This window comes from Eptatretus burgeri, chromosome 5 (genome assembly GCF_056783735.1).
Source record: "Eptatretus burgeri isolate ZD-2024b chromosome 5, Ebu_testis_v1, whole genome shotgun sequence".
Taxonomy (NCBI): domain Eukaryota; kingdom Metazoa; phylum Chordata; class Myxini; order Myxiniformes; family Myxinidae; genus Eptatretus; species Eptatretus burgeri.
Genome location: NC_140965.1, coordinates 108,364,977 through 108,374,976, shown reverse-complemented (window position 1 = coordinate 108,374,976; position 10,000 = coordinate 108,364,977). Strand labels below are relative to the sequence as shown.

The 10,000-nt window shown below is 33.8% G+C and overlaps 1 protein-coding gene across 8 annotated transcripts in view; it reads left to right on the top strand.

The window, feature by feature from the left end:
- The window catches only part of LOC147027127 (uncharacterized), a 389,612-nt gene that overhangs the window by 29,060 nt on the left and 350,552 nt on the right, over nucleotides 1-10,000 (top strand). The gene's annotated exons all lie outside the window — the stretch shown is intronic.

Here is a 10,000-nt window from a genome sequence, read left to right as displayed (position 1 = left end):
CACACACACACACACACACACACACACACAGACACATTAAGGTGGATACTTTGATACCTGGGAGGGCTCTGTTCCATCTTTTGAAATCCACTTATGGAGATAATGATCAACGATATATGAACACACACACACACACACACACACACACACACACACACACACACACACACACACACACACACACACACACACACACGTTTTCTCCATGGTCTTGCCCCTTCATTCTAGTGATTAAGCCCAAGGCACATTTTTCCTGAGCTGATGCCACACTTGTTCTTCAACGTTGTTCTTTTCAACGAGAACAACTTTGTCTTCCCTCCGCTTGGTTCACCTTCCGCGTTGTTGTAAATCAAATTTGTCAGTATTGCTATCTGTAAGGCAGCTCATTAAAACTCACCTGCTTTCAAATGCATACCGGACATTAGCCGCTTGGGCTGTGATTGGTAAAACTCCTGAGATTACATAATGATTGACTTTACAGGGACATCCACCATTCATTCAAGCCAAAACATGTCGGGTCATAATGAGGCGATGCAGACAGGAAGTTGTAGCTCATTCACCTTCGAGGTGTGGAATCTGGATTTGATTCCCGGATTGAATAAATCTTGTTATTCCTGGTGTTTTGCCCACATGGTGGTACATCAGCAAGTATGGCATCGCTTGTCGGGGGATATTATACCGGTTGTCCCATATGTATTCATTCATTGTTGGGTATTAATATGCGATAGTACCTTTAGAGAAGAGTAGTTTATTGTGTGCTCGGCTGAACAAATTATATATTTTTTTATCATGGTTTAGGCATCTTCAGCAAGCAACATCCTGCAATGAAGTTCTCACCTGTCAAGTGTAAATAATCAGCAGAGGAAAACACTCAACACGGCACTTTCAAAATGACGTTCTTTTGCATACTATTTATCATGTTTTTGAGGAGGATGAGCGGGAGGTTGGAAATTGTATTTGCCGTGATAAATATATTCTTTTTGTTTGGTTCCGGGGCCACAAGATAAATGGTACTAGATTTTTGCATCTGTTGGTGAAAGGGGAAACATCCGTTTGTGTGTATGTGTGTTATAACCATCGCCACTGCTAGCTAATTGCATTAACAGGAAATGGTACGAACCAGACTCCTCATCCATGGATATTTCTCGTATTGCTATGATATTTCTATAAGTCTGATTTGTATTCAGGAACGGAACAATTATGGTTAACCATCTTGAAATTGCCACTCTTTCCTATAAATCCTGAAAATTATGTTTAAAAGACAATTTGAATCGTAGATCCCAAGCAAGCAACGGCATGTTAAAAGTGCCCCGCAAGCAGAACCGAGTCAGTGTAAACACACACACACACACACACACACACACACACACACACACACACACACACACACACACACACACACACACACTAAAGACCTCGTTTCGCATTCATTTCAAAAGTCTCGTATTGGTCATGGTTGGCCTGTTGATCCCCCAGAGGGAATGAGAATAATACCTACTGGGCTATCATATATTTAATTAAATTGTAATCCTTTATCTCCAGCTACAAGTTCCACCGTTCATGAAGTTTCCATTACATTCACAGTGGTTATCGAGACCAGTTATCATATTCATATTTAAAGCTTTGTTGAATTTTGATCAGGGTACAGACTAAATAATTGCAAAATATAGGTTTTGAACTTCTCCATTTGAGCAAGGAACAGCTGTCGAGATACCCTGTCCACCAACTGTCCTGCTTTATAATGTCGTGTTCCCTGTCTGCACTGCATGAGGTAGTCAAAACCAATAATCAACATAAAATGCAGGATTTAAACCCAGGACCCGAACATCATGAGGTATGTGATCAGCTGGGAATGTGAAACAGGTAAGCTCAATTCCTGCACTTTTATCATTATAATTACATATCTACAACTACAATTATTACTTATTTAACAACCCCAATAGTCCCCCTTGTAGGGGGATCTGCCAAGGGGGGAATTTGGTCCAAATCTTTTCACAAAAAGCCGGCTATGTGTAACGTTTGCCAGGAGCTGATTCGGTCAGGAATTTGGAATTTGTTCACGATTCCGGCAGTACTACCCCTACTCTTCCTCAATAACCAAACAGGAGCAGCGTGGAATGTTTAATGTCCACCAACTCATGATAGCAAATGGGACATCAAGCTTCACGTCCATCCAAGAGGTAGCACACACATTGATGCCTTGCCCTGGATGCAAAACACCAGGCTAACAGTTTATAGCTGGGCCGAGATTAGAACCCAGGCTGTGTATTGCATACTTCAATGTGTATTTCAAACAGCACTGAGAAGTGTGTGCATACCTCGAGGCTATCATATCCTTATGTGCGTGCGTGCGTGTGCACGCGTACGCGACCATGTATATTTACAGCATATTCATGTCTTTGTGCATGAATAATTTTTGTACATGATGCCAGTGTCATGTTGCATCTTGGGTAATTGTTGCTCCTTTCGTTTGAGATATATATACTGTGTATATATATATATATATATATATATATATATATATATATATATATATATATATATATATATATATATATATATATATATATATATATATATATATATATATATACATACATGTGTCAACGAACAGGAAACAAATGGTCTAATTATACGTGGAAAAATTATAGGCCCAGACTGGGAATCGAACCCCACCTGGGTTTGATTCTCTGTCTGGTTTGAATATTCACATACACTTATAATATATTACTCACACTCACACACTCACGCACATGCAGATCCACAAGGATATGATCGCCTCGATGTATGCACACTCGTCTCAGAGCTTTTTGAAATAAATCTCGATCTTCAAAGACCTGAGTACCACACAGATGCCATCTTCGTTTGGAGGTGATGTGTTGGCATAATTTACGTGAATGACGTCAGTGCCATCACCACTCGTATAGGGTCAGTGTGCTGCTTTAGTTTAATATGTAACATATGGCTTCACTGTTAAGGTGGCTGGTTTAAGATCTTCGAGTCTTGAGTTTGAGTCCCTCTTGTGCCATTGAAATATCACCAGGTGGATTGACTCAGCCTGTCATCCTTCCGTGTTCATCAAAATAAGCACCAGCTTGCTTGTGTAATTAGCCATTCAAGTATCCTGCATTGGAGTGTTCTACACCTAGCGTGATGGAGCAGTGGGGCACAGATCATGTGACAAGTCCATCCCGGAGAGGGAGCATCCACCCCTTTCTGGGTGAACTGGTCAATAAAATTGAGAATTATATTGTCTTACTGGTATTGGCTGCAGATATATATATATATATATATATATATATATATATATATATATATATATATATATATATATATATATATATATATATATATATATATATATATATATATGTATATATATATATATATATATATATATATATATATATATATATATATATATATATATATATATATATATATATGTATATATATATATATGTATATATATATATATATATATATATATATATATATATATATATATATATATATATATATATATATATATATATATATATATATATATATATATATATATATATATATATATATATATATATATATATATATATATATATATATATATATATATATATATATATATATATATATATATATATATATATATATATATATATATATATATATATATATATATATATATATATATATATATATATATATATATATATATATATATATATATATATGTATATATATATATATATATATATATATATATATGTATATATATATATATATATATATATATATATATATATATATATATATATATATATATATATATATATATATATATATATATATATATATATATATATATATATATATATATATATATATATATATATATATATATATATATATATATATATATATATATATATATATATATGTATATATATATATATATATATATATATATATATATATATATATATATATGTATATATATATGTATATATATATATATATATATATATATGTATATATATATATATGTATATATATGTATATATATATATATATATATATATATATATATATATATGTATATATATATATATATATATATATGTATATATATATATATATATATATATATATATATATATATATGTATATATATATATATATATATATATATATATATATATATATATATATATATATATATATATATGTATATATGTATATATATATATATATGTATATATGTATATATATATATATATATATATATGTATGTATATATATATATATGTATATATATATATATATATATATGTATATATATATATATGTATATATATATATATATGTGTATATATATATATATATATATATATATATATATATATATATATATATATATATATATATATATATATATATATATATATATATATATACATATATATATATATATATATATATATATATATACATATATATATATATATATATATATATATATATATATGTATATAAACATACATACATACATACATACATATATGTTTAATCAATAATATTAATTAAATAATTTACCACACTAAAATAGTTAATTCATTGTTATTACATCAAATGCAATAGGAACTTGTTGACACGAAAACCAACCAAGCTTAAATAAAAGGTGACAATGGAGTCGAAAGACATTCTCACAAAGCCTGATCAAACAATCAGCCAAATATCCTCTGTTTAACATGATGGAAAAAAACCTTCTCAGCACGTTCCACAAAATCGTCCTTCACTGAACAAATTCTTGCAAATCTAAGTAGCTCAGATGGAAAGACATTGTAACCCATGTTAATTGGAACAATGCTACCTGGAAAGGTGCACAAGATTACAGGGAAACTGAAAACAACTTTATGATATACACTTGTACTAAAACCATTGTCAAACTGTAACCAACACATACAGACATGCAGCAACTGCACAATCATTACCACTCCTGTTTGCAATTAGATTATCTGGATAAATCTTGTGAAGCTCCCTATCAAAAAAATTATAATTAACCACACAAATATCATCGATATAACATGTATGAGGTAATATTTTGCTAATCCTAATTTTTTTCTCCTTCATCAGTTTCTGCAGAAATGAAAATTCACAGAAAATAAGAAAAATGTCCCCTCGTAGGGGGCTGCGATTCCCACCCATGGGAATACCCTTAAACTGTTGAAACATTATATCCTACAAAAAGACTCAAAAGTATTAAATAAAATAAAATTAACATCATCCTTAAGCTACTGCTTATCAAAACAATGAAAACTTGAATATTTCTATTTAGAAAAGAATGCTCTATCAAACCTGACACATAAATACTTATTAAAAGAGTTTAAAAAAACCTTGTCAATTACTTTGAAGAGTGAATCCCTCACTTGTACGAAATCCAATTTTCGAAATAAAGTTGAGAAATCAAAAACTTCAACTGACGATTCAAGTGACTCAAAAAAACTTCATGTTATTCCTCCATTCCCTCATCCATTTGCATACTGCTGTGAAAAAGTCGAGGACATTCTAAATTTTTCTACTCTGATGCATAAGAAAACTAAAACTTTATGTTCAATGCAAAAGCACCTTTATTAAAAAGAAAATCTCATTTAAATAACCAAATTCATCCACAACATAACTTGATATGTAATCGTGAGTACCCCCACATTTCCATAAAAATATACCATCAGAGATGGGGAATCCCCCACCATTGAATGAAAAAGGTCATACATATTCCAGATAATGAGGGAGGTGAATTGGAAACAAGACACCATTTGGTCATCATCTCGAAAAAGTTCCCCAGGGGTGATGAACGTAGTAACCAAAAATAATTGAAATCAGATAAAGTTTTCCATTTATTACAAAAAACATTTTTTTCAAGATGGCTGCCCCAGTCGGCCATCTTGGATCCGGCCATGCCAAAAATCAATAGGATTCTTCATTTTCAGGTGGTACATGTGTGACTCAAATTTCAAATCGATATGGCGAAAAAACATTTTTTTCAAGATGGCCACCCCAGTCGGCCATCTTGGATCCGGCCACGCCCAAAATCAATAGGGTTCTTCCTTTTCAGGTGGTACATGTGTGACCCAAATTTCAAATCGATATGGCGAACAGTTTATGAGTTATCACACTCACAGCTATAAATGTTGACGCGCAGCCAGCCGGACGGATGGATGGACAGCCGGACGGACGACCCGGGTGACAGCAATATCCCCCTTCCGCCACGCGGCGGGGGATAAAAACCGATGAAATTGTTTGGGAGACACTTAAAAAACAATTTTGTTCTCCGCTTCTTCCATTACCTTCTAAAGATCAACTAAATTGCTGGGATTCTCTTTTACTTTTTCTTTGTCCAAATAGTCCAACACAGCTTCAATGATATTGACGTCTGAGTTTGGAGGGGGCCATTCCATATGTTGAAAGACTCGAGCTTCATCTTTATTTTGCAAATAAGTTTTAATTATTCCAGTTCAGTGTTTTGGATCATTATCTTGCTGCAAGATGAAGTTTGGACAAATAAGTCTTGAACTACTGAGGATAGCATGGTAGATTAAAATTTCGTTGTTCTTTGCTGGAGTCAATATACCATCAATTTTGAGCAATTTTCCAACACCATGTAGGGATATGCACCCACAAAGTTGAATTTTACCTCCTCCATGTTCAATTCTTGGCTCCAAGCAAGTCTCTTTACAAGTTTCATTTTTGGTCAGCTCATACTGTCTTTGCCTTGATGCAAAAAACTGAAACTTTGACTTGTCTGTCCAAAGCACCTTTGACCATTGTTCCATCGTCCCATATCTGTGTTCTTGTGCATATTTTAGCCTTTTAGTCTTATTCCTCTTTCTTAACATGGATTTTCTCACTGCAACACATCCTTTCAGTCCTGATTTCAAAATTGGCCTTTAGACTGGTGATGGATGGACAACGACGACTGAGCCTTCTGCCAGTTATGTGGTCAATTCAACGCTTGTCTTCTTTCTATTCCTTAAAGATACTATTTTCAATTATTACTCATCCATGTTCGACAGCTTTTTACGTTTCCGGTCCTAGGTTTGTCAATTACAGAAGATGCTTCTCTGTACTTGTTGATTGTGTTTTGGATACCACACCTTGAAAAATCAAGTGATATGAGCTATTTCACTCAATGTTTTTCCTTCTTTACATGCAGAAACAGATTTCTATGTGGATCTTCTTCTGACATTTTAGCCATTTTGTTTTAAGCTCAGAGTTAATCCTGATAGATCTGATTTTCCTGTCGTATGAAAAGTGTGCTTTCAGCTTTATGATGTGTAAAGAGGAACACCTGGTGATAATGACGAGGAACATCCGACAATGGGTCATCAATTAAATCTGATTGATCACTACTCATTTGAGCTTTTTTCATCAAATTTTCCAAAGAATATGGAGAAAATATATATTAAAATTGGGTCAAAATGTGAAAAAGTCATAGAAACTATAAATATCCCAGATTAGCCCACCGCAGAACAGCTTCACAAGCCGAGGGATTTTTTTGCCTTGGAGACGAGTTTCGGGGAATGTAGTTGCTAAAGGAAAAGCGCTAAAAAATGGAGGGCACTCCCCGTAAACGGTTTATTTTTCAGCAGTGAAACCGATTAAATGCAGAGTGATAATGATAATAATAATGATAACGGTGAAAAATGATAATGATAATGAGTGTCTGTCTGTCCAGGACGAAATGATTTTACCATTTCAGCTTTTCTCATCAAATTTTCAACAAAACCTTATTATGAGAATGTTGAGAAGACTAATTGACAAATAAGCCAAATGTCCAAGAGCAAAGTCACAGTGAGTACAAAAGCCTTACATCAGCCCATCAGCAACGCATGAAGTGTGAGACGCCCCATTTATTTTAATCACTTCCCGTGTTTCTTTATTATCTTGCCAAAACGAAGTTTTTTGCAAGATATGTTAGTCAGCTTGTATGTTTTTTTTTTTGTTTGTTTTTTTGTCTGTGATCACGTATAAAAAATTCTGCAGAGCACAGTTACCATCAGAAATTTTTGTAACTTCGCATATCAGAGGCCTATAGAGGTCCCTTTCAGTGCACAAAATTTTGAAGGTCAAGGTCACTTTGGCGCAAATCAGGGGAGTAGACGAAACCCTTATTTTTTGAGTAATTTTGATCGGATCGTCTTCAAACTTCATGGGAATATAGTTCATGGTCTGGCGCTCAGCTGATTAATTTTTGGTGGCGATTGGCCTTGACCTTCATGGTTAGCGCCAAAGGTCAAACATATTTGACCCCAAGGTCAAATTTTCAAGTTTTAGGAACCATATCGTGTAGTACCTCAAATTGAACACCTCGATGAGTGCTTTCTCGATATGTCAAGCTTGAGACATTATGATGTCATTTGGTGACGTTATGAGGCAAACGCATATTTTTCATGGTTACTCTGTAGAACCATTCTCATCGGAATCTCTCGTCGGCAGATATTCCTCAAGGAGTCGCTCCTCGTGGATAGCAGCTCTGTTCACCTCAGTGTGACGTTAAAGAAGTCACACGTGGTCACCTTTTGGCAAGATACGGGTCACCCTGCGGGTGACATTGGTTTTTATTTATTTATTTACCTTTGAGCTTTAGTCTCTCTGTCCAGGCCATAACATTTTTACCAATTGAGCTTTTGTCAAAAAATATTCCACAAGCCTTTAGTGTGAGAATGTGGAGAACACAAATTAATAAAATGTACAATTTTTTGAGGGCAAGTCACATTGACATCATGTTCACAGTAGTGAAACTCTATGCTGCCCATGGGTCTTAGTTTTCGAGATATTGCCCAATTCCTACATGATGATGTCACTTCCTGGTGTGTCAAAATTAGCCCTATTTGATAAGGTGCAACTCCAAGGTGTCTATAATTCATATTTTTTGAGATACTGCACACTTCCTTTATTATGATGTCACTGCCAACACTATTATTATATTGTAATATTATTTTGGATCAGAATATTTTAATCAAAAGTTCCCATGTATAGTCGATCATGTATTTTAAGTTTGGCATTAATCAGTTAAGCGGTTTCAGAGAAGATGAATTTTAAAGGTTTTCTTATGATTCAATATGGCTGTCATGCTATATGATTGATAATGTCATTGATAACAAACTCTATTTCCCTTGGGTATTTGATCACAAATTTAAAGCTTCACATTGATCAGTTGATCAGTTAAGCAGTTTAAGAGAAGAAGGCTGTTAAAGGTTTTCCCGCCATCCGAAATGGCGGCAAAAACTAGATCGACATTCAAGTAATTTTTGCACCTTTAAATCTTACAAAGACATGCTTATGTGGAGGGAGAAGGTGCCACAAACAAACTTGAGTTCTACCACACCAAAGATAATTTTAGCTAAGTTTGGTCGCAATCCCAGCAGCAGCTTTGGAGAAGAGATTGCAAGTGTTTATGGGCAGATGGACGGATGGACTGACGACGGATGATGTGCCATCCCATAAGCTCACCTGAATGATGTCCCAGGTGAGCTAATTACATCTTCCACCAGAACAATATATCATCTGTCAGAAGAGTTTAAAGAAAAGAGTTTAGAGGCACTGTATCGTATCTCCTTACAAAACTATGGATACAAACATGCTGCATTTTAATCAGATCCCAACACAACTTGAGTCAGGAGAAATATTATAGAGAACACAATTTGCTGAACTTTAGATCGCATGTTCGTATAAAATAAAAATAAAAATTCATATCAATTCACAAACTGGAGTTTGTGCTGATTTTTGCCTCTACAACGCACCCATTCTGAAGTGACAGAAAAGGTTATAGGGACATTTTCACAAAAGCGGGTCAGGTAACGGTAAAAAACAAATTCAAAAATCAACTTTCTTTGATATTCTCGAAATAGTGCTTGAACCCCTTATAAGGCCAAGAAAAATGTTCAAATGATGTCAGCAACGCAGGATCACCATAAGGCCTCTGCACTGACTGGGCAAT